Source organism: Prenolepis imparis, unplaced genomic scaffold (genome assembly GCF_030444845.1).
Source record: "Prenolepis imparis isolate NDT839.2.m4 unplaced genomic scaffold, iyPreImpa1.0 SCAF_5, whole genome shotgun sequence".
NCBI classification, from domain to species: Eukaryota; Metazoa; Arthropoda; class Insecta; order Hymenoptera; family Formicidae; genus Prenolepis; species Prenolepis imparis.
In genome coordinates, this window is record NW_028141163.1 from 15,504,482 (window position 1) to 15,529,429 (window position 24,948).

At 30.7% G+C, this 24,948-nt stretch overlaps 1 long non-coding RNA gene across 1 annotated transcript; it reads left to right on the forward strand.

The window, feature by feature from the left end:
- Positions 1-22,864: 22,864 nt before the first annotated feature.
- LOC145936142 (uncharacterized) lies at positions 22,865-24,849 on the forward strand. Its single transcript, XR_014425330.1, has 5 exons — positions 22,865-23,235; positions 23,371-23,597; positions 23,744-24,024; positions 24,126-24,275; positions 24,653-24,849. It is a non-coding gene; the product is annotated as an uncharacterized LOC145936142 (long non-coding RNA).
- Positions 24,850-24,948: the final 99 nt, after the last annotated feature.

The following is a 24,948-nucleotide window of genomic DNA, read 5'->3' on the forward strand; positions in this document are numbered from 1 at the left end:
ATGATTCTGTAATCAATGTACTAATAAAATGTATAATCAATGACTTTTTGGCTCGTCTTAAAATATTAGAAATTGATACATTTATGCCGCTGACCCTATGCAACGCATCCTTAATTTATGTATAACAAATGAAAAAGTTTGTACGCTGGTGTCTGTTTGCTACCAAATGATTCTGTAATCAATGTACTAATAAATTGTATAATCGATGAATTTTTGGCTCGTCTTAAAATATTGGAAATCGATACTTTTTACCGCTGACCCTATGCGACGCAACCTTATTTTATGTATATCAAGTTAAAAAATTTGTACGCTGATATCTGTTTTGTACCAAATGATTCTGTAATCAATGTACAATTAAAATGTATAATCGATGAATTTTTGGCTCGTCTTAAAATATTAGAAATCGATACTTTTTTGACGCGGACCCTGTGCGACGCATCCTTATTTTATGTTTATCGTATTAAAAAATTTGTACGCTGGTGTCTGCATGGTACCAAAAGATTCTGTAATCAATGTACTATTAAAATGTATAATCGATGAATTTTTGGCTCGTCTCAATATATTGGAAATCGATACTTTTTACCGCTGACCCTATGCGACGCAACCTTATTTTATGTATATCAAGTTAAAAAATTTGTACGCTGATATCTGTTTGGTACCAAATGATTCTGTAATCAATGTACTATTAAAATGTATAATCGATGAATTTTTGGCTCGTCTTAAAATATTGGAAATCGATACTTTTTACCGCTGAACCTATGCGACGCAACCTTATTTTATGCATAGCAAATGAAAAAGTTTGTACGCTGTTGTCTGCTTGGTACCAAAAGATTCTGTAATCAATGTACTATCAAAATGTATAATCGATGAATTTTTGGCTCTTCTTAAAATATTAGAAATTGTTACTTTTTTGACGCGGACCCTGTGCGACGCATCCTTATATTATGTATACCGTATTAAAAAATTTGTACGCTGGGGTCTGCATGGTACCAAAAGATTCTGTAATCAATGTACTAATAAAATGTATAATCGATGAATTTTTGGCTCGTCTTAAAATATTAGAATTCGATACTTTTTTGACGCGGACCCTGTGCGACGCATCCTTATTTTATGTATACCGTATTAAAAAATTTGTACGCTGGGGTCTGCATGGTACCAAAAGATTCTGTAATCAATGTACTAATAAAATGTATAATCGATGAATTTTTGGCTCGTCTTAAAATATTAGAAATCGATACTTTTTTTACGCGGACCCTGTGCGACGCATCCTTATTTTATGTTTATCGTATTAAAAAATTTGTACGCTGGTGTCTGCATGGTACCAAAAGATTCTGTTATCAATGTACTATCAAAATGTATAATCGATGAATTTTTGGCTCGTCTTAAAATATTAGAAATTGATACTTTTTTGACGCGGACCCTGTGCGACGCATTCTTATTTTATGTTTATCGTATTAAAAAATTTGTACGCTGGTGTCTGCATGGTACCAAAAGATTCTGTAATTTATGTACTATTAAAATGTATAATCGATGAATTTTTGGCTCGTCTTAAAATATTAGAAATTGTTACTTTTTTGACGCGGACCCTGTGCGACGCATCCTTATATTATGTATACCGTATTAAAAAATTTGTACGCTGGGGTCTGCATGGTACCAAAAGATTCTGTAATCAATGTACTAATAAAATGTATAATCGATGAATTTTTGGCTCGTCTTAAAATATTAGAATTCGATACTTTTTTGACGCGGACCCTGTGCGACGCATCCTTATTTTATGTATACCGTATTAAAAAATTTGTACGCTGGGGTCTGCATGGTACCAAAAGATTCTGTAATCAATGTACTAATAAAATGTATAATCGATGAATTTTTGGCTCGTCTTAAAATATTAGAATTCGATACTTTTTTGACGCGGACCCTGTGCGACGCATCCTTATTTTATGTTTATCGTATTAAAAAATTTGTACGTTGGTGTCTGCATGGTACGAAAAGATTCTGTAATCAATGTACTAATAAAATGTATAATCGATGAATTTTTGGCTCGTCTCAAAATATTGGAAAACGATACTTTTTAACGCTGACCCTATGCGACGCAACCTTATTTTATGTATATCAAGTTATAAAATTTGTACGCTGGTGTCTGTTTGGTACCAAATGATTCTGTAATCAATGTACTATAAAATGTATAATCGATGAATTTTTGGCTCGTCTTTAAATATTGGAAATCGATACTTTTTACCGCTGACCCTATGCGACGCAACCTTATCTTATGTATATAAAGTTAAAAAATTTGTACGCTGGTGTCTGTTTGGTAACAAATGATTCTGTTATAAATGTACTATTAAAATGTATAATCGATGAATTTTTGGCTCGTCTTAAAATATTAGAAATTGATACATTTATGCCGCTGACCCTATGCGACGCATCCTTAATTTATGTATAGCAAATGAAAAAGTTTGTACGCTGTTGTCTGCTTGGTACCAAAAAATTCTGTAATCAATGTACTATTAAAATGTATAATCGATGAATTTTTGGCTCGTCTTAAAATATTAGTAATCGATACTTTTTTGACGCGGACCCTGTGCGACGCATCCTTATATTATGTTTATCGTATTAAAAAATTTGTACGCTGGTGTCTGCATGGTACCAAAAGATTCTGTAATCAATGTACTAATAAAATGTATAATCGATGAATTTTTGGCTCGTCTTAAAATATTAGAATTCGATACTTTTTTGACGCGGACCCTGTGCGACGCATCCTTATTTTATGTTTATCGTATTAAAAAATTTGTACGCTGGTGTCTGTTTGGTACCAAATGATTCTGCAAACAATGTACAATTAAAATGTATAATCGATGAATTTTTGGCTCGTCTTTAAATATTGGAAATTAATACATTTATGCCGCTGACCTATGCGACGCATCCTTAATTTAAGTATAGCAAATGAAAAAGTTTGTACGCTGTTGTCTGCTTGGTACCAAAAGATTCTGTAATCAATGTACTATTAAAATGTATAATCGATTAATTTTTGGCTCGTCTCAAAATATTGGAAATCGATACTTTTTACCGCTGACCCTATGCGACGCAACCTTATTTTATGTATATCAAGTTAAAAAATTTGTACGCTGGTGTCTGTTTGGTACCAAATGATTCTTCAAACAATGTACAATTAAAATGTATAATCGATGAATTTTTGGCTCGTCTTTAAATATTGGAAATTAATACATTTATGCCGCTGACCATATGCGACGCATCCTTAATTTATGTATAGCAAATGAAAAAGTTTGTACGCTGTTGTCTGCTTGGTACCAAAAGATTCTGTAATCAATGTACTATTAAAATGTATAATCGATGAATTATTGGCTCTACTTAAAATATTAGAAATTGATACTTTTTTGACGAGGACCCTGTGCGACGCATCCTTATTTTATGTTTACCGTATTAAAAAATTTGTACGCTGGTGTCTGCATGGTACGAAAAGATTCTGTAATCAATGTACTAATAAAATGTATAATCGATGAATTTTTGGCTCGTCTTAAAATATTGGAAATCGATACTTTTTACCTCTGACCCTATGCGACGCAACCTTATTTTATGTATATCAAGTTAAAAAATTTGTACGCTGGTGTCTGTTTGTTACCAAATGATTCTGTAATCAATGTACTATTAAAATGTATAATCGATGAATTTTTGGCTCGTCTTAAAATATTAGAAATTGATACATTTATGCCGCTGACCCTATGCAACGCATCCTTAATTTATGTATAGCAAATGAAAAAGTTTGTACGCTGTTGTCTGCTTGGTACCAAAAGATTCTGTAATCAATGTACTTTTAAAATGTATAATCGATGAATTTTTGGCTCGTCTTAAAATATTAGAAATCGATACTTTTTTGACGCGGACCCTGTGCGACGCATCATTATTTTATGTATATCATATTAAAAAATTTGTACGCTGGTGTCTGCTTGGTACCAAAAGATTCTGTTATCAATGTACTATCAAAATGTTTAATCGATGAATTTTTGGCTCGTCTTAAAATATTAGAAATTGATACTTTTTTGACGCGGACCCTGTGCGACGCATTCTTATTTTATGTTTATCGTATTAAAAAATTTGTACGCTGGTGTCTGCATGGTACCAAAAGATTCTGTAATCTATGTACTATTAAAATGTATAATCGATGAATTTTTGGCTCGTCTTAAAATATTGGAAAACGATACTTTTTAACGCTGACCCTATGCGACGCAACCTTAATTTATGTATAACAAATGAAAAAGTTTGTACGCTGGTGTCTGTTTGCTACCAAATGATTCTGTAATCAATGTACTAATAAATTGTATAATCGATGAATTTTTGGCTCGTCTTAAAATATTGGAAATCGATACTTTTTACCGCTGACCCTATGCAACGCATCCTTAATTTATGTATAACAAATGAAAAAGTTTGTACGCTGGTGTCTGTTTGCTACCAAATGATTCTGTAATCAATGTACTAATAAATTGTATAATCGATGAATTTTTGGCTCGTCTTAAAATATTGGAAATCGATACTTTTTACCGCTGACCCTATGCGACGCAACCTTATTTTATGTATATCAAGTTAAAAAATTTGTACGCTGATATCTGTTTTGTACCAAATGATTCTGTAATCAATGTACAATTAAAATGTATAATCGATGAATTTTTGGCTCGTCTTAAAATATTAGAAATCGATACTTTTTTGACGCGGACCCTGTGCGACGCATCCTTATTTTATGTTTATCGTATTAAAAAATTTGTACGCTGGTGTCTGCATGGTACCAAAAGATTCTGTAATCAATGTACTATTAAAATGTATAATCGATGAATTTTTGGCTCGTCTCAATATATTGGAAATCGATACTTTTTACCGCTGACCCTATGCGACGCAACCTTATTTTATGTATATCAAGTTAAAAAATTTGTACGCTGATATCTGTTTGGTACCAAATGATTCTGTAATCAATGTACTATTAAAATGTATAATCGATGAATTTTTGGCTCGTCTTAAAATATTGGAAATCGATACTTTTTACCGCTGAACCTATGCGACGCAACCTTATTTTATGCATAGCAAATGAAAAAGTTTGTACGCTGTTGTCTGCTTGGTACCAAAAGATTCTGTAATCAATGTACTATCAAAATGTATAATCGATGAATTTTTGGCTCTTCTTAAAATATTAGAAATTGTTACTTTTTTGACGCGGACCCTGTGCGACGCATCCTTATATTATGTATACCGTATTAAAAAATTTGTACGCTGGGGTCTGCATGGTACCAAAAGATTCTGTAATCAATGTACTAATAAAATGTATAATCGATGAATTTTTGGCTCGTCTTAAAATATTAGAATTCGATACTTTTTTGACGCGGACCCTGTGCGACGCATCCTTATTTTATGTATACCGTATTAAAAAATTTGTACGCTGGGGTCTGCATGGTACCAAAAGATTCTGTAATCAATGTACTAATAAAATGTATAATCGATGAATTTTTGGCTCGTCTTAAAATATTAGTAATCGATACTTTTTTGACGCGGACGCTGTGCGACGCATCCTTATTTTATGTTTATCGTATTAAAAAATTTGTACGCTGGTGTCTGTTTGGTACCAAATGATTCTGTAATCAATGTACTAATAAAATGTATAATCAATGACTTTTTGGCTCGTCTTAAAATATTAGAAATTGATACATTTATGCCGCTGACCCTATGCAACGCATCCTTAATTTATGTATAACAAATGAAAAAGTTTGTACGCTGGTGTCTGTTTGCTACCAAATGATTCTGTAATCAATGTACTAATAAAATGTATAATCGATGAATTTTTGGCTCATCTTAAAATATTGGAAATCGATACTTTTTACCGCTGACCCTATGCGACGCAACCTTATTTTATGTATATCAAGTTAAAAAATTTGTACGCTGATATCTGTTTTGTACCAAATGATTCTGTAATCAATGTACTATTAAAATGTATAATCGATGAATTTTTGGCTCGTCTTAAAATATTAGAAATCGATACCTTTTTGACGCGGACCCTGTGCGACGCATCTTTATTTTATGTTTATCGTATTAAAAAATTTGTACGCTGGTGTCTGTTTGCTACTAAATGATTCTGTAATCAATGTACTAATAAAATGTATAATCGATGAATTTTTGGCTCGTCTTAAAATATTGGAATTCGATACTTTTTACCGCTGACCCTATGCGACGCAACCTTATTTTATGTATATCAAGTTAAAAAATTTGTACGCTGATATCTGTTTTGTACCAAATGATTCTGTAATCAATGTACTAATAAAATGTATAATCGATGAATTTTTGGCTCGTCTTAAAATATTAGAATTCGATACTTTTTTGACGCGGACCCTGTGCGACGCATCCTTATTTTATGTTTATCGTATTAAAAAATTTGTACGTTGGTGTCTGCATGGTACGAAAAGATTCTGTAATCAATGTACTAATAAAATGTATAATCGATGAATTTTTGGCTCGTCTCAAAATATTGGAAAACGATACTTTTTAACGCTGACCCTATGCGACGCAACCTTATTTTATGTATATCAAGTTATAAAATTTGTACGCTGGTGTCTGTTTGGTACCAAATGATTCTGTAATCAATGTACTATAAAATGTATAATCGATGAATTTTTGGCTCGTCTTTAAATATTGGAAATCGATACTTTTTACCGCTGACCCTATGCGACGCAACCTTATCTTATGTATATAAAGTTAAAAAATTTGTACGCTGGTGTCTGTTTGGTAACAAATGATTCTGTTATAAATGTACTATTAAAATGTATAATCGATGAATTTTTGGCTCGTCTTAAAATATTAGAAATTGATACATTTATGCCGCTGACCCTATGCGACGCATCCTTAATTTATGTATAGCAAATGAAAAAGTTTGTACGCTGTTGTCTGCTTGGTACCAAAAAATTCTGTAATCAATGTACTATTAAAATGTATAATCGATGAATTTTTGGCTCGTCTTAAAATATTAGTAATCGATACTTTTTTGACGCGGACCCTGTGCGACGCATCCTTATATTATGTTTATCGTATTAAAAAATTTGTACGCTGGTGTCTGCATGGTACCAAAAGATTCTGTAATCAATGTACTAATAAAATGTATAATCGATGAATTTTTGGCTCGTCTTAAAATATTAGAATTCGATACTTTTTTGACGCGGACCCTGTGCGACGCATCCTTATTTTATGTTTATCGTATTAAAAAATTTGTACGCTGGTGTCTGTTTGGTACCAAATGATTCTGCAAACAATGTACAATTAAAATGTATAATCGATGAATTTTTGGCTCGTCTTTAAATATTGGAAATTAATACATTTATGCCGCTGACCTATGCGACGCATCCTTAATTTAAGTATAGCAAATGAAAAAGTTTGTACGCTGTTGTCTGCTTGGTACCAAAAGATTCTGTAATCAATGTACTATTAAAATGTATAATCGATGAATTATTGGCTCTACTTAAAATATTAGAAATTGATACTTTTTTGACGAGGACCCTGTGCGACGCATCCTTATTTTATGTTTACCGTATTAAAAAATTTGTACGCTGGTGTCTGCATGGTACGAAAAGATTCTGTAATCAATGTACTAATAAAATGTATAATCGATGAATTTTTGGCTCGTCTTAAAATATTGGAAATCGATACTTTTTACCGCTGACCCTATGCGACGCAACCTTATTTTATGTATATCAAGTTAAAAAATTTGTACGCTGGTGTCTGTTTGTTACCAAATGATTCTGTAATCAATGTACTATTAAAATGTATAATCGATGAATTTTTGGCTCGTCTTAAAATATTAGAAATTGATACATTTATGCCGCTGACCCTATGCAACGCATCCTTAATTTATGTATAGCAAATGAAAAAGTTTGTACGCTGTTGTCTGCTTTGTACCAAAAGATTCTGTAATCAATGTACTTTTAAAATGTATAATCGATGAATTTTTGGCTCGTCTTAAAATATTAGAAATCGATACTTTTTTGACGCGGACCCTGTGCGACGCATCATTATTTTATGTATATCATATTAAAAAATTTGTACGCTGGTGTCTGCTTGGTACCAAAAGATTCTGTTATCAATGTACTATCAAAATGTTTAATCGATGAATTTTTGGCTCGTCTTAAAATATTAGAAATTGATACTTTTTTGACGCGGACCCTGTGCGACGCATTATTATTTTATGTTTATCGTATTAAAAAATTTGTACGCTGGTGTCTGCATGGTACCAAAAGATTCTGTAATCTATGTACTATTAAAATGTATAATCGATGAATTTTTGGCTCGTCTTAAAATATTAGAAATCGATTCTTTTTTGACGCGGACGCTGTGCGACGCATCCTTATTTTATGTTTATCGTATTAAAAAATTTGTACGCTGGTGTCTGTTTGGTACCAAATGATTCTGTAATCAATGTACTAATAAAATGTATAATCAATGACTTTTTGGCTCGTCTTAAAATATTAGAAATTGATACATTTATGCCGCTGACCCTATGCAACGCATCCTTAATTTATGTATAACAAATGAAAAAGTTTGTACGCTGGTGTCTGTTTGCTACCAAATGATTCTGTAATCAATGTACTAATAAATTGTATAATCGATGAATTTTTGGCTCGTCTTAAAATATTGGAAATCGATACTTTTTACCGCTGACCCTATGCGACGCAACCTTATTTTATGTATATCAAGTTAAAAAATTTGTACGCTGATATCTGTTTTGTACCAAATGATTCTGTAATCAATGTACAATTAAAATGTATAATCGATGAATTTTTGGCTCGTCTTAAAATATTAGAAATCGATACTTTTTTTACGCGGACCCTGTGCGACGCATCCTTATTTTATGTTTATCGTATTAAAAAATTTGTACGCTGGTGTCTGCATGGTACCAAAAGATTCTGTAATCAATGTACTATTAAAATGTATAATCGATGAATTTTTGGCTCGTCTCAATATATTGGAAATCGATACTTTTAACCGCTGACCCTATGCGACGCAACCTTATTTTATGTATATCAAGTTAAAAAATTTGTACGCTGATATCTGTTTGGTACCAAATGATTCTGTAATCAATGTACTATTAAAATGTATAATCGATGAATTTTTGGCTCGTCTTAAAATATTGGAAATCGATACTTTTTACCGCTGAACCTATGCGACGCAACCTTATTTTATGCATAGCAAATGAAAAAGTTTGTACGCTGTTGTCTGCTTGGTACCAAAAGATTCTGTAATCAATGTACTATCAAAATGTATAATCGATGAATTTTTGGCTCTTCTTAAAATATTAGAAATTGTTACTTTTTTGACGCGGACCCTGTGCGACGCATCCTTATATTATGTATACCGTATTAAAAAATTTGTACGCTGGGGTCTGCATGGTACCAAAAGATTCTGTAATCAATGTACTAATAAAATGTATAATCGATGAATTTTTGGCTCGTCTTAAAATATTAGAATTCGATACTTTTTTGACGCGGACCCTGTGCGACGCATCCTTATTTTATGTATACCGTATTAAAAAATTTGTACGCTGGGGTCTGCATGGTACCAAAAGATTCTGTAATCAATGTACTAATAAAATGTATAATCGATGAATTTTTGGCTCGTCTTAAAATATTAGTAATCGATACTTTTTTGACGCGGACGCTGTGCGACGCATCCTTATTTTATGTTTATCGTATTAAAAAATTTGTACGCTGGTGTCTGTTTGGTACCAAATGATTCTGTAATCAATGTACTAATAAAATGTATAATCAATGACTTTTTGGCTCGTCTTAAAATATTAGAAATTGATACATTTATGCCGCTGACCCTATGCAACGCATCCTTAATTTATGTATAACAAATGAAAAAGTTTGTACGCTGGTGTCTGTTTGCTACCAAATGATTCTGTAATCAATGTACTAATAAAATGTATAATCGATGAATTTTTGGCTCGTCTTAAAATATTGGAAATCGATACTTTTTACCGCTGACCCTATGCGACGCAACCTTATTTTATGTATATCAAGTTAAAAAATTTGTACGCTGATATCTGTTTTGTACCAAATGATTCTGTAATCAATGTACTATTAAAATGTATAATCGATGAATTTTTGGCTCGTCTTAAAATATTAGAAATCGATACCTTTTTGACGCGGACCCTGTGCGACGCATCTTTATTATATGTTTATCGTATTAAAAAATTTGTACGCTGGTGTCTGTTTGCTACTAAATGATTCTGTAATCAATGTACTAATAAAATGTATAATCGATGAATTTTTGGCTCGTCTTAAAATATTGGAATTCGATACTTTTTACCGCTGACCCTATGCGACGCAACCTTATTTTATGTATATCAAGTTAAAAAATTTGTACGCTGATATCTGTTTTGTACCAAATGATTCTGTAATCAATGTACTATTAAAATGTATAATCGATGAATTTTTGGCTCGTCTTAAAATATTAGAAATCGATACTTTTTTGACGCGGAACCAGTGCGACGCATACTTATTTTATGTTTATCGTATTAAAAAATTTGTACGCTGGTGTTTGCATGGTACCAAAAGATTCTGTAATCAATGTACTATCAAAATGTATAATCGATGAATTTTTGGCTCGTCTTGAAATATTAGAAATCGATACTTTTTTTACGCGGACCCTGTGCGACGCATCCTTATTTTATGTTTATCGTATTAAAAAATTTGTACGCTGGTGTCTGCATGGTACCAAAAGATTCTGTTATCAATGTACTATCAAAATGTATAATCGATGAATTTTTGGCTCGTCTTAAAATATTAGAAATTGATACTTTTTTGACGCGGACCCTGTGCGACGCATTCTTATTTTATGTTTATCGTATTAAAAAATTTGTACGCTGGTGTCTGCATGGTACCAAAAGATTCTGTAATTTATGTACTATTAAAATGTATAATCGATGAATTTTTGGCTCGTCTTAAAATATTAGAAATTGTTACTTTTTTGACGCGGACCCTGTGCGACGCATCCTTATATTATGTATACCGTATTAAAAAATTTGTACGCTGGGGTCTGCATGGTACCAAAAGATTCTGTAATCAATGTACTAATAAAATGTATAATCGATGAATTTTTGGCTCGTCTTAAAATATTAGAAATTGTTACTTTTTTGACGCGGACCCTGTGCGACGCATCCTTATATTATGTATACCGTATTAAAAAATTTGTACGCTGGGGTCTGCATGGTACCAAAAGATTCTGTAATCAATGTACTAATAAAATGTATAATCGATGAATTTTTGGCTCGTCTTAAAATATTAGAATTCGATACTTTTTTGACGCGGACCCTGTGCGACGCATCCTTATTTTATGTATACCGTATTAAAAAATTTGTACGCTGGGGTCTGCATGGTACCAAAAGATTCTGTAATCAATGTACTAATAAAATGTATAATCGATGAATTTTTGGCTCGTCTTAAAATATTAGTAATCGATACTTTTTTGACGCGGACGCTGTGCGACGAATCCTTATTTTATGTTTATCGTATTAAAAAATTTGTACGCTGGTGTCTGTTTGGTACCAAATGATTTTGTAATCAATGTACTAATAAAATGTATAATCAATGACTTTTTGGCTCGTCTTAAAATATTAGAAATTGATACATTTATGCCGCTGACCCTATGCAACGCATCCTTAATTTATGTATAACAAATGAAAAAGTTTGTACGCTGGTGTCTGTTTGCTACCAAATGATTCTGTAATCAATGTACTAATAAAATGTATAATCGATGAATTTTTGGCTCGTCTTAAAATATTAGTAATCGATACTTTTTTGACGCAAACGCTGTGCGACGAATCCTTATTTTATGTTTATCGTATTAAAAAATTTGTACGCTGGTGTCTGTTTGGTACCAAATGATTTTGTAATCAATGTACTAATAAAATGTATAATCAATGACTTTTTGGCTCGTCTTAAAATATTAGAAATTGATACATTTATGCCGCTGACCCTATGCAACGCATCCTTAATTTATGTATAACAAATGAAAAAGTTTGTACGCTGGTGTCTGTTTGCTACCAAATGATTCTGTAATCAATGTACTAATAAAATGTATAATCGATGAATTTTTGGCTCGTCTTAAAATATTGGAAATCGATACTTTTTACCGCTGACCCTATGCGACGCAACCTTATTTTATGTATATCAAGTTAAAAAATTTGTACGCTGATATCTGTTTTGTACCAAATGATTCTGTAATCAATGTACTATTAAAATGTATAATCGATGAATTTTTGGCTCGTCTTAAAATATTAGAAATTGATACTTTTTTGACGCGGACCCTGTGCGACGCATTCTTATTTTATGTTTATCGTATTAAAAAATTTGTACGCTGGTGTCTGCATGGTACCAAAAGATTCTGTAATTTATGTACTATTAAAATGTATAATCGATGAATTTTTGGCTCGTCTTAAAATATTAGAAATTGTTACTTTTTTGACGCGGACCCTGTGCGACGCATCCTTATATTATGTATACCGTATTAAAAAATTTGTACGCTGGGGTCTGCATGGTACCAAAAGATTCTGTAATCAATGTACTAATAAAATGTATAATCGATGAATTTTTGGCTCGTCTTAAAATATTAGAATTCGATACTTTTTTGACGCGGACCCTGTGCGACGCATCCTTATTTTATGTATACCGTATTAAAAAATTTGTACGCTGGGGTCTGCATGGTACCAAAAGATTCTGTAATCAATGTACTAATAAAATGTATAATCGATGAATTTTTGGCTCGTCTTAAAATATTAGAATTCGATACTTTTTTGACGCGGACCCTGTGCGACGCATCCTTATTTTATGTTTATCGTATTAAAAAATTTGTACGTTGGTGTCTGCATGGTACGAAAAGATTCTGTAATCAATGTACTAATAAAATGTATAATCGATGAATTTTTGGCTCGTCTCAAAATATTGGAAAACGATACTTTTTAACGCTGACCCTATGCGACGCAACCTTATTTTATGTATATCAAGTTATAAAATTTGTACGCTGGTGTCTGTTTGGTACCAAATGATTCTGTAATCAATGTACTATAAAATGTATAATCGATGAATTTTTGGCTCGTCTTTAAATATTGGAAATCGATACTTTTTACCGCTGACCCTATGCGACGCAACCTTATCTTATGTATATAAAGTTAAAAAATTTGTACGCTGGTGTCTGTTTGGTAACAAATGATTCTGTTATAAATGTACTATTAAAATGTATAATCGATGAATTTTTGGCTCGTCTTAAAATATTAGAAATTGATACATTTATGCCGCTGACCCTATGCGACGCATCCTTAATTTATGTATAGCAAATGAAAAAGTTTGTACGCTGTTGTCTGCTTGGTACCAAAAAATTCTGTAATCAATGTACTATTAAAATGTATAATCGATGAATTTTTGGCTCGTCTTAAAATATTAGTAATCGATACTTTTTTGACGCGGACCCTGTGCGACGCATCCTTATATTATGTTTATCGTATTAAAAAATTTGTACGCTGGTGTCTGCATGGTACCAAAAGATTCTGTAATCAATGTACTAATAAAATGTATAATCGATGAATTTTTGGCTCGTCTTAAAATATTAGAATTCGATACTTTTTTGACGCGGACCCTGTGCGACGCATCCTTATTTTATGTTTATCGTATTAAAAAATTTGTACGCTGGTGTCTGTTTGGTACCAAATGATTCTGCAAACAATGTACAATTAAAATGTATAATCGATGAATTTTTGGCTCGTCTTTAAATATTGGAAATTAATACATTTATGCCGCTGACCTATGCGACGCATCCTTAATTTAAGTATAGCAAATGAAAAAGTTTGTACGCTGTTGTCTGCTTGGTACCAAAAGATTCTGTAATCAATGTACTATTAAAATGTATAATCGATTAATTTTTGGCTCGTCTCAAAATATTGGAAATCGATACTTTTTACCGCTGACCCTATGCGACGCAACCTTATTTTATGTATATCAAGTTAAAAAATTTGTACGCTGGTGTCTGTTTGGTACCAAATGATTCTTCAAACAATGTACAATTAAAATGTATAATCGATGAATTTTTGGCTCGTCTTTAAATATTGGAAATTAATACATTTATGCCGCTGACCATATGCGACGCATCCTTAATTTATGTATAGCAAATGAAAAAGTTTGTACGCTGTTGTCTGCTTGGTACCAAAAGATTCTGTAATCAATGTACTATTAAAATGTATAATCGATGAATTATTGGCTCTACTTAAAATATTAGAAATTGATACTTTTTTGACGAGGACCCTGTGCGACGCATCCTTATTTTATGTTTACCGTATTAAAAAATTTGTACGCTGGTGTCTGCATGGTACGAAAAGATTCTGTAATCAATGTACTAATAAAATGTATAATCGATGAATTTTTGGCTCGTATTAAAATATTGGAAATCGATACTTTTTACCTCTGACCCTATGCGACGCAACCTTATTTTATGTATATCAAGTTAAAAAATTTGTACGCTGGTGTCTGTTTGTTACCAAATGATTCTGTAATCAATGTACTATTAAAATGTATAATCGATGAATTTTTGGCTCGTCTTAAAATATTAGAAATTGATACATTTATGCCGCTGACCCTATGCAACGCATCCTTAATTTATGTATAGCAAATGAAAAAGTTTGTACGCTGTTGTCTGCTTGGTACCAAAAGATTCTGTAATCAATGTACTTTTAAAATGTATAATCGATGAATTTTTGGCTCGTCTTAAAATATTAGAAATCGATACTTTTTTGACGCGGACCCTGTGCGACGCATCATTATTTTATGTATATCATATTAAAAAATTTGTACGCTGGTGTCTGCTTGGTACCAAAAGATTCTGTTATCAATGTACTATCAAAATGTTTAATCGATGAATTTTTGGCTCGTCTTAAAATATTAGAAATTGATACTTTTTTGACGCGGACCCTGTGCGACGCATTCTTATTTTATGTTTATCGTATTAAAAAATTTGTACGCTGGTGTCTGCATGGTACCAAAAGATTCTGTAATCTATGTACTATTAAAATGTATAATCGATGAATTTTTGGCTCGTCTTAAAATATTGGAAAACGATACTTTTTAACGCTGACCCTATGCGACGCAACCTTAATTTATGTATAACAAATGAAAAAGTTTGTACGCTGGTGTCTGTTTGCTACCAAATGATTCTGTAATCAATGTACTAATAAATTGTATAATCGATGAATTTTTGGCTCGTCTTAAAATATTGGAAATCGATACTTTTTACCGCTGACCCTATGCAACGCATCCTTAATTTATGTATAACAAATGAAAAAGTTTGTACGCTGGTGTCTGTTTGCTACCAAATGATTCTGTAATCAATGTACTAATAAATTGTATAATCGATGAATTTTTGGCTCGTCTTAAAATATTGGAAATCGATACTTTTTACCGCTGACCCTATGCGACGCAACCTTATTTTATGTATATCAAGTTAAAAAATTTGTACGCTGATATCTGTTTTGTACCAAATGATTCTGTAATCAATGTACAATTAAAATGTATAATCGATGAATTTTTGGCTCGTCTTAAAATATTAGAAATCGATACTTTTTTGACGCGGACCCTGTGCGACGCATCCTTATTTTATGTTTATCGTATTAAAAAATTTGTACGCTGGTGTCTGCATGGTACCAAAAGATTCTGTAATCAATGTACTATTAAAATGTATAATCGATGAATTTTTGGCTCGTCTCAATATATTGGAAATCGATACTTTTTACCGCTGACCCTATGCGACGCAACCTTATTTTATGTATATCAAGTTAAAAAATTTGTACGCTGATATCTGTTTGGTACCAAATGATTCTGTAATCAATGTACTATTAAAATGTATAATCGATGAATTTTTGGCTCGTCTTAAAATATTGGAAATCGATACTTTTTACCGCTGAACCTATGCGACGCAACCTTATTTTATGCATAGCAAATGAAAAAGTTTGTACGCTGTTGTCTGCTTGGTACCAAAAGATTCTGTAATCAATGTACTATCAAAATGTATAATCGATGAATTTTTGGCTCTTCTTAAAATATTAGAAATTGTTACTTTTTTGACGCGGACCCTGTGCGACGCATCCTTATATTATGTATACCGTATTAAAAAATTTGTACGCTGGGGTCTGCATGGTACCAAAAGATTCTGTAATCAATGTACTAATAAAATGTATAATCGATGAATTTTTGGCTCGTCTTAAAATATTAGAATTCGATACTTTTTTGACGCGGACCCTGTGCGACGCATCCTTATTTTATGTATACCGTATTAAAAAATTTGTACGCTGGGGTCTGCATGGTACCAAAAGATTCTGTAATCAATGTACTAATAAAATGTATAATCGATGAATTTTTGGCTCGTCTTAAAATATTAGTAATCGATACTTTTTTGACGCGGACGCTGTGCGACGCATCCTTATTTTATGTTTATCGTATTAAAAAATTTGTACGCTGGTGTCTGTTTGGTACCAAATGATTCTGTAATCAATGTACTAATAAAATGTATAATCAATGACTTTTTGGCTCGTCTTAAAATATTAGAAATTGATACATTTATGCCGCTGACCCTATGCAACGCATCCTTAATTTATGTATAACAAATGAAAAAGTTTGTACGCTGGTGTCTGTTTGCTACCAAATGATTCTGTAATCAATGTACTAATAAAATGTATAATCGATGAATTTTTGGCTCATCTTAAAATATTGGAAATCGATACTTTTTACCGCTGACCCTATGCGACGCAACCTTATTTTATGTATATCAAGTTAAAAAATTTGTACGCTGATATCTGTTTTGTACCAAATGATTCTGTAATCAATGTACTATTAAAATGTATAATCGATGAATTTTTGGCTCGTCTTAAAATATTAGAAATCGATACCTTTTTGACGCGGACCCTGTGCGACGCATCTTTATTTTATGTTTATCGTATTAAAAAATTTGTACGCTGGTGTCTGTTTGCTACTAAATGATTCTGTAATCAATGTACTAATAAAATGTATAATCGATGAATTTTTGGCTCGTCTTAAAATATTGGAATTCGATACTTTTTACCGCTGACCCTATGCGACGCAACCTTATTTTATGTATATCAAGTTAAAAAATTTGTACGCTGATATCTGTTTTGTACCAAATGATTCTGTAATCAATGTACTATTAAAATGTATAATCGATGAATTTTTGGCTCGTCTTAAAATATTAGAAATCGATACTTTTTTGACGCGGAACCAGTGCGACGCATACTTATTTTATGTTTATCGTATTAAAAAATTTGTACGCTGGTGTTTGCATGGTACCAAAAGATTCTGTAATCAATGTACTATCAAAATGTATAATCGATGAATTTTTGGCTCGTCTTAAAATATTAGAAATCGATACTTTTTTTACGCGGACCCTGTGCGACGCATCCTTATTTTATGTTTATCGTATTAAAAAATTTGTACGCTGGTGTCTGCATGGTACCAAAAGATTCTGTTATCAATGTACTATCAAAATGTATAATCGATGAATTTTTGGCTCGTCTTAAAATATTAGAAATTGATACTTTTTTGACGCGGACCCTGTGCGACGCATTCTTATTTTATGTTTATCGTATTAAAAAATTTGTACGCTGGTGTCTGCATGGTACCAAAAGATTCTGTAATTTATGTACTATTAAAATGTATAATCGATGAATTTTTGGCTCGTCTTAAAATATTAGAAATTGTTACTTTTTTGACGCGGACCCTGTGCGACGCATCCTTATATTATGTATACCGTATTAAAAAATTTGTACGCTGGGGTCTGCATGGTACCAAAAGATTCTGTAATCAATGTACTAATAAAATGTATAATCGATGAATTTTTGGCTCGTCTTAAAATATTAGAATTCGATACTTTTTTGACGCGGACCCTGTGCGACGCATCCTTATTTTATGTATACCGTATTAAAAAATTTGTACGCTGGGGTCTGCATGGTACCAAAAGATTCTGTAATCAATGTACTAATAAAATGTATAATCGATGAATTTTTGGCTCGTCTTAAAATATTAGTAATCGATACTTTTTTGACGCGGACGCTGTGCGACGCATCCTTATTTTATGTTTATCGTATTAAAAAATTTGTACGCTGGTGTCTGTTTGGTACCAAATGATTTTGTAATCAATGTACTAATAAAATGTATAATCAATGACTTTTTGGCTCGTCTTAAAATATTAGAAATTGATACATTTATGCCGCTGACCCTATGCAACGCATCCTTAATTTATGTATAACAAATGAAAAAGTTTGTACGCTGGTGTCTGTTTGCTACCAAATGATTCTGTAATCAATGTACTAATAAAATGTATAATCGATGAATTTTTGGCTCGTCTTAAAATATTGGAAATCGATACTTTTTACCGCTGACCCTATGCGACGCAACCTTATTTTATGTATATCAAGTTAAAAAATTTGTACGCTGATATCTGTTTTGTACCAAATGATTCTGTAATCAATGTACTATTAAAATGTATAATCGATGAATTTTTGGCTCGTCTTAAAATATTAGAAATCGATACCTTTTTGACGCGGACCCTGTGCGACGCATCTTTATTTTATGTTTATCGTATTAAAAAATTTGTACGCTGGTGTCTGTTTGCTACTAAATGATTCTGTAATCAATGTACTAATAAAATGTATAATCGATGAATTTTTGGCTCGTCTTAAAATATTGGAATTCGATACTTTTTACCGCTGACCCTATGCGACGCAACCTTATTTTATGTATATCAAGTTAAAAAATTTGTACGCTGATATCTGTTTTGTACCAAATGATTCTGTAATCAATGTACTATTAAAATGTATAATCGATGAATTTTTGGCTCGTCTTAAAATATTAGAAATCGATACTTTTTTGACGCGGAACCAGTGCGACGCATACTTATTTTATGTTTATCGTATTAAAAAATTTGTACGCTGGTGTTTGCATGGTACCAAAAGATTCTGTAATCAATGTACTATCAAAATGTATAATCGATGAATTTTTGGCTCGTCTTAAAATATTAGAAATCGATACTTTTTTTACGCGGACCCTGTGCGACGCATCCTTATTTTATGTTTATCGTATTAAAAAATTTGTACGCTGGTGTCTGCATGGTACCAAAAGATTCTGTTATCAATGTACTATCAAAATGTATAATCGATGAATTTTTGGCTCGTCTTAAAATATTAGAAATTGATACTTTTTTGACGCGGACCCTGTGCGACGCATTCTTATTTTATGTTTATCGTATTAAAAAATTTGTACGCTGGTGTCTGCATGGTACCAAAAGATTCTGTAATTTATGTACTATTAAAATGTATAATCGATGAATTTTTGGCTCGTCTTAAAATATTAGAAATCGATTCTTTTTTGACGCGGACGCTGTGCGACGCATCCTTATTTTATGTTTATCGTATTAAAAAATTTGTACGCTGGTGTCTGTTTGGTACCAAATGATTCTGTAATCAATGTACTAATAAAATGTATAATCAATGACTTTTTGGCTCGTCTTAAAATATTAGAAATTGATACATTTATGCCGCTGACCCTATGCAACGCATCCTTAATTTATGTATAGCAAATGAAAAAGTTTGTACGCTGTTGTCTGCTTGGTACCAAAAGATTCTGTAATCAATGTACTATTAAAATGTATAATCGATGAATTTTTGGCTCGTCTTAAAATATTAGAAATCGATACTTTTTTGACGCGGACCCTGTGCGACGCAACCTTATTTTATGTATATCAAGTTAAAAAATTTGTACGCTGGTGTTTGCTTGGTACCAAATAATTCTGTAATCAATGTACTATTAAAATAAAATTTAAAAAAATAATAATATTAGTTTTAAATAATATGTTATAATACTTTAAACTGGATTAATATTTTTGAAAGTTACCAGCTGATTTCCGTGAAGGTGTACAGCAGTCAAGATTTATTTGTCAATGAGTATCGCACATTGCTGGTGGACAGATTGTTGTCGCAATTCAACTATCACCGAACGGAAGATACGTCACTTGGAATTGTTGAAGAGATGCTTCGGAGAGAATGCCAATACAAAAGATTCATCAGATGAAAATGTTTGCGTCTCAAGGATCGGACGCTGTGGAATCGGACGCGGTTTACCAGAATTGATTCAATTTCTGAATAAGAAAGTCAAGGAACATAAACTATTGCTCTCCGTTACTTTTTATCGATTATTGAAGTCATAAGTTTTTATTGCTTTTTATTCTCTACGTTTCGATAAATGAATCGATACAGCACTTGTATAGTTTTTAACGATAGAATATAAATTGTGATACTACATTTTTAAGAGTGATATCTGGTTTCTTATACAAAAGGATATTTTTTTTGACAGAAATAAGAATTTTGCAACAAAATTTAATAAGTCAATTTAATAAGTAATTAACACACATGTACACAAATATAAAATAGAAATCTTATTCAGGAATCTTGTTCTATTCAATTAAGTTACTTTAGTTGTTCGAAAGTCAAAAGAAGATTGTCGAGTATTGATCAAATATTTTTATTGCCATTCATCATAATATTTATACATTTGTGTGTAAATATTTTTTATTTATAACTTTTATTGGCAATCATAAATGTTTGATGTAATTGTATGCAATTATGATATATTCATAAAAAGTATTGTTTAAAAAGAGGAGCCATCTGTAAGGAAAACATCTGTTTCGGATGTAATGCAACGATTACTGCAACCAAAAAATATGATGGTTTCCACAGCATTAGATAGAAATGCATCTCATTGTTATATCTATTTTAAATATAATTCAGGTAACATTCCTTAAAAATGATCTAAAGTTTAAGCTTGATCTATTCTTTTATGGAACTTTAAAATGATTTAAAATTATGATTATCTTGAAATTTACTTGAGAATCAGACATACAAGTTATAAAACACTTGATATAAAAGATATAATATATTAAAAGATATAATTAAAAAATATAATATTTAATAATATATTTTAGGGTGAAGTAGATCCAACACAAGTGCATAAATCTTTACAAAGGATTAGAGAACGAAAACTTGCACAGTTTATTCCTTGGGGTCCAGCTAGTGTACACACACACACACACACACATACACAAGTAACTCTTTCAAAAAAATCTCCTTATATACAAAGTACACATCGCGTTTCTGGTTTGATGTTAGCTAATTATACTAATGTATCGTTAGTGAGTATTTTATTCCCATCCAATATTACACAGCCATTAAAACTGATCACATGTGATTTGCAATATTGATTGAAACTTAATGCTGATAAACATATATATATATATATATATATATATTGTATATATATATATGTATATATTTTTTAGCTTTTTGACGGAGTTTTACAACAATATGACAAATTGCGTAAGCGAGAAGCGTTTCTGAAACAATTTCGCAAAGAAAAAATGTTTGAAGACAATCTTGACGAATTGGATAATTCGCGAGAAATCGTAGAATATTTAGTGAAGGAGTATCAAGCTGCAACTCAACTCGATTATCTTAGTTGGAATCCAAGCAAAACAGATACATAAAATATATAAGAAATACAAAATATAAGTGTGATCATAAATATAAAATTATATTATATTATATATAATATTATATAAATATTATATAAAATATATTATATTATTAAATTATATTATTAAATATAAAGTATTATATTAGAAGAAAAATATTTCTATTGCTTGTTTTCAAAATTAAATATATCTTTTTCTAAGATTATTATTCTAGAATTTTAGAAAATATAACGCGAGTGACTAATTTTTTATAATTTCATTGTTCTGATATTTCTGATTATCTTATATTAGAAAATATATTGTTACCTGAAATAAATATTTTATTTATTAAATATTACTCGAAATAAATATTTTATATTTAATAAATATATTTTCTAAAATTCAATATATATATGAATATGTAATATAAATTCCACGCGCATGCGCGAGAAATCCAATACACGATTTATTAAAATTATTATTGATTAATAATACGTAAAAAATAATATAATAATGTATTTTATATTTTATTTATAATATAAATATATATCTATTATTTATTTTTATTATTTATATTTTTTTATTGTAACATATAATTTAATTTATTTTTATTTGTGCAAGACCGTGATTACAATAAATTGTACAGAAAACAGAAAAATATACATTTAATAATAATAAAACATCATTAATTCTACTAATTTCTTACTAATTCTATTTTTCATTTAACGGCTTGTCGATTAGCGATTTTTATTTATTTATTTGATTTATAATCTCAGGACTCTTGCGCTTATTCAGTGGCAGAATCTGCGAGAAAAATCAGTTTTCATATATTTTTGTTATTAATTTACAGATAATTATTAATGCAATTAAATTGCAATAATACGAGTCTTTTAATATCTTCGATAATTCATCTAAATTAATAGATTATATTTTGCAAAGAGATAAATAGTTAACAAGCAATAATATATGTCTTATTGCGCTCGAAAAATCGTCTGAGTTAATAGGGGAACATATTTTGCGAAGAGGTATAGTGTAGCAATATGTGTCTTTTCAGGTCCGAAAAATCGTCTGAGTTAATAGGAATACATGTTATGCAAAGAGGTTGATCGAAGTAACGTCGGTAATAGAGGTTGGTAATTTATCGATAATAACGTCGATAATTTACCAACCTTCATTACCGACGTTACTTTGAACAACCTCTTTGCATAACATGTATTCCTATTAACTCGGACGATTTTTCGAACGTCTTAAGAGACAAGTGGCACATATGGGATACATAACCTACTGTTTTAAATTAAATTAAATTTATTAAATAATGCTAAATAATTTTTACAAATTGATGATACTCGTAAATTAAAAATTCATAATAATAAAAAATACAATATGTATTACTATGAACGTTGTTATTAACAATTATTAAAATATTTAGTCATGATGTGAAATATCGATGACAGCTTTTACGCGAAAATTGTAATAAAATGCCGAAATAAGGAGAAAAAAAAAAAAAGAAAGAAAATACTGCATTTTAAAAGAAAATTGATATAATAAAAGAAGAAAAATAAAATACTCAAAGTGTTATCAATTATTATTATAATATTATATTGCGAGAAAATGACGATTTATCAGGATGCAAAAGTAATTATACCTTCATTAAAAATATATATACTTACAGGGAGATAAATATTAGTAAATTTTTCGATATATTTCATATATTGTTTTATATTTGTTTATTCTCAAATATACATAATAATAAATGTTTTTTTTTTTCAGCAAATCCAAGCACAAACATTGTTATTCATTCTGGCTCTATGTATCTTCATTACATGCAGTGGCAAGGAGATATTTGCAAAGTATAATAAAGTAGAAATGTTTTCTGCTATTAGTCGTAATATTAATAAATATAAACAAGTGTGATATGGGGACAGGATTTTGTTATCAACATTGTTTTTTTATAAACGAAGGAATTGATGCAAGCAATGGAAGAGTCTCTGCTGCAGGTATCACAAGCACTTTACAATTCTGTTAATCAACTGTTATATTTTAACAAATAATTTGAAAATTAAAATATAATTTCTATTACTTTTATATTATTGATAAGATCATGTGGATGCACTGTTTGATTGCATGTTTGGATTTATGATAGGTGTTGAAACGTAGAAGATATCATATATGGAAGACGGAATTTCTCCCAAGGATACACAAGTACATATGAATTATGGCAGTGCAGATGTCACGCAGACATTTTTTTGGCTTTTACAAAAATCTGTTTCCATACAAATTGTGCAAATCCCATTAACAAATTGGAGGATGAGTTGCTTTTGGATCTCTCAAATAAAGATATATTTCTGTCATGTGGATTTAAATGTGTGTAGGAGAAAACATTTATTGTTAAAAAGCCAAAACAACAAACAGAGAAGAATACAGGTATCTTTCTTTTCACTTTTCTTATAAAAAGAGTTATATATATTTTTTCCTCCCTTATATACAAATTTATATATAAAACTGTACCAAAACTTATGCGACAGGTGGGCGATGAATGCTAATAGTATCTTTGAGCTTGTTTCAACTTGAGTTGTTCAGTATTATTGGAACCCATAATGTTCATATTCAAAAATGATCTTTAGGAGATCCAGAAGATCTTTATGATGAAAGTTATTTAAGTATTCATTTTATGCGTAAGTATTCATTTTTCAAACAAGTATATCTCTGTTTGAAGTATTATGTAAAATTTTTCTGCAAAGTATTATTTATGTAAAAAAAAGAATAGAAAGTAAAACAATTTATATAGCACAGTATCAATTATATAAAATAAAGATAAGTATTTTAAAAATGTATTTTTAATATTTATATGAAAACTTGGAAATTTATTTAGATATATAATATTTAGATATAAAATTAATTTTCATTTCTTTGGAAATATTTATTAAGTTTTTTTTGTATTATATACAATTTTATTAAGATTATTATTATATACTATTTTCAAACTTTGGAAATTTATTAAGATATTTATATTTAGATATAATTAATTTTCATATATTCTATTAATTTACAGATAATGCTGTTGACGTGCAGTAATACGCGTCTTTTCATACTCTCAAAAGTTCGTCTGAATTATTCGGAAAATATATTTCGCGAAGAAGTAAGTAATGCACTTTACACAAGCAATAATGTGCACCTTTAGATATCTTCGAAAATACACATTAAAGTTATTAGAAGATTTTGCGAAAAAATGTGAATAGTGCAAACGCAGTAATGTATCTTTTAATATGCTTGAAAATTTATTTCTGAGTTAGAAGAATAAAAGTTTTACAAATAGATCAGTGGAACTTTATAGTAATGCAAAATTTT